The sequence below is a fragment of the Dipodomys ordii genome, unplaced genomic scaffold, assembly GCF_000151885.1.
Source record: "Dipodomys ordii isolate 6190 unplaced genomic scaffold, Dord_2.0 Scaffold15335, whole genome shotgun sequence".
Taxonomy (NCBI): Eukaryota; Metazoa; Chordata; class Mammalia; order Rodentia; family Heteromyidae; genus Dipodomys; species Dipodomys ordii.
Window position 1 is genome coordinate 458 of NW_012282547.1, and position 2,628 is coordinate 3,085.

The following is a 2,628-nucleotide window of genomic DNA, read 5'->3' on the forward strand; positions in this document are numbered from 1 at the left end:
TTTGTGCAAGGGCTAGTACTCATCCATTTGAGCTATAGCTCTACTTCTTGGCTTTTGGGTTGTTAATTGGAAATAAGAGTCTTACAGACTTTACTGCCCACTCTGGCTTTGAACCACAGTTCTCAGATCTTAGCCTCTTGAGTAGCTAGAATTAGGCCTTAGCCACTGACGCCCAGCAAAAGAATCTTTCTTAATCAGTTACTTTTTTCCACTAATAGTAAAATATACACTTGCTAGATAATAAAGAACTATCGCGATAAAAAAACATTAGTAGAGCTTCAAAATGAGAAAGTATAAATGTTCAATGATTAAACTTTTCTACTGCTGTTCACATCATGATTTGTTGTGATTAATGTATGTGGATGAGGACATTATAGGAAAAGGAAATCGTGAGATTTAATTATATAATGTAATTTTAGTGATTTGCCTGTCAATGTTTTTCTGTTCCAGGAATAAAATTGAAAAGTATTTTCTTAGAAAGCATCATTAGTCAAATATATTTGATCAAGAATTTGAAGATGTATATAATAAGGTAAGAGCTTTATTCGATCAATGGAAAGTTGATATTTACTAGAGAATAAGATGATTAATAGATTAGATTTTAGAAATGCAATTGGCAAAGGTCAAAAAGTCCTCTTTCCTTAAAAATAATGATACAATCTTTTTTTTTTTTTTTTTTTGCCAGTTGTGGGGCCTGAACTCGGCCTGGGTGCTGTCCCTCAGCTCTTCAGCTCAAGGCAAGCACTCTACCACTTGAGCCAGAGTGCCACTTCTGGATTTTCTGCTTATGTGGTGCTAAGGAATCGAACCCAGGGGCTCATGCATGCAAGGCAAGCACTCTACCACAGAGCCACTTTCCCAGCCCCATGATACAATCTTTTTAGTCCCTGAAATTGGTAAAAATCATGACTCCTAAATATACCAGGGAATAATAGTCCTATCAACTGGGAACAAATTAATAGGAAGGAACAATATTGGAAAGAAGAGGAAGCTGGGAATCAGAATACCAGTTCTATCACTGATCAGGCATGTTTGAGACATTTTTCAAATTTGATTATTTATATATATGTGTGTATATATATATATATATATCTAATAACCTTTGTAAGGTGGTTGTGTATGTATGATTTATTATGATAGTACTAGGGCTTGAACTCAGGGCCTTATGCCTTCTCTTAGCATTTTGGCTTAAGGCTGGTAGTCTGCTTGAGCCACACCTCCACTTCCAGCTGCTTGCTGGTAATTGGAGTTAAGAGTCTTGAATTTGTCTGCTCAGCCTGGCTGTGAACCTTGATTCTTAAATCCTAGGTTCCTGAGTAGCTAGGCTCCCTACCTATATTATAGTTTTGTATTTTTTTATTCCTTAAATTTATACAAACCTAAAAGTTGATTTTAAAGCCCTTATGCAAAGATTTATGAAACATTAAAAAAAAAACAATAAAGGGGCTGGGAAGGTGGCTCAGTGGTAGAGTGCTGTCTTGCCCTGGGTTCAATTCCTCAGCACCACATAAGCAAAAAGAAAAAAGCCGGAAGATGCGCTGTGGCTCAAGTGGTAGAGTGCTAGCCTTGAGCTGAAGAGCTGAGGGACAGCGCCCAGGCCCAGAGTTCAGGCCCCATGACCGGACCCCCCAAAAAAAACAAAAAACAACAAAACACTGAATGGCAGTCTCTGTCTAGCTAAACACACTATTAAGTGGCAAATGGCATTGCTACTACTATTTGTGCTTTGTGATGGTTGTAATTCAGTGGTTTGTTGGTTTTTTCTTTGTTTGTTTTTGTAGATCCTGGGCTTGAACTCTGGGCCCAGGTGTTGTCCCTGAGCTCTTCAGTTCAAGGCTAGCTAGCACTCTACCACTTGAGCCATAGTGCCACTTTCAGTTTTCTGGTCATTAATTGAAGATAATAGTCTCATGGACTTTGCTTCCCCGGGCTGGCTTTGAACCACGATCCTCAGATCTCAGCCTCCTCAGTAGATAGGATTACAGGTGTGAGTCACCAGCACCTGGCTGTAATTAAGTTTTAAATAAAAAAAAAATCTGAGAAAACTTCATTTTTATTTGATCTAGGATTAGATTTGTTTAGTAGTAGTCATTAAAATACTTTTAAATAATTTAAAGTAATTAATATTTGTTTGCTTTTTTTGGTACAGGTAGTCCTGGAGTTGCAATTTTCCAACGTGTGATTTTTGAGGACCACATGTAAACCTAGTCCTCGAACAACATGGTTAAAACTTCAGTGTTAGCTGAAACTAGTTTGTTGTTATTTCATTAGTTTACAGATCATCATTAGTTTTATTGCCCTCTTGCTCAGATTAATCTCATGACAATTTATAAAAATGAGAAATTAAGAAAACGAGCAACAAACTTAACAGGACAGCAAAGAAATAAAAATGATACTGCAAGTAACATTGGATAATGACTACAAGCAAAACTAGGCTTGTATGAAGCTATAGTTATGAACCATATGGAAAAAAGTCTGATGCTTTTTTAAAAAAATAAAATTGCTTCAACATCTTTTTCCTTTTGTTTTGTTTTTTTGGGTCCGGTCATGGGGCCTGAACTCTGGGCCTGGGTCCTGTTCCTCAGCTCTTCAGCTCAAGGCTAGCACTCTACCACTTGAGCCACAGCG

At 37.5% G+C, this 2,628-nt stretch overlaps 1 long non-coding RNA gene across 1 annotated transcript; it reads left to right on the top strand.

The window, feature by feature from the left end:
* Positions 1-219: 219 nt before the first annotated feature.
* On the top strand, positions 220-2,516 carry LOC106002629. Its single transcript, XR_001175946.1, has 2 exons — positions 220-532; positions 2,150-2,516. It is a non-coding gene; the product is annotated as an uncharacterized LOC106002629 (long non-coding RNA).
* The last annotated feature ends 112 nt before the right edge of the window (positions 2,517-2,628 follow it).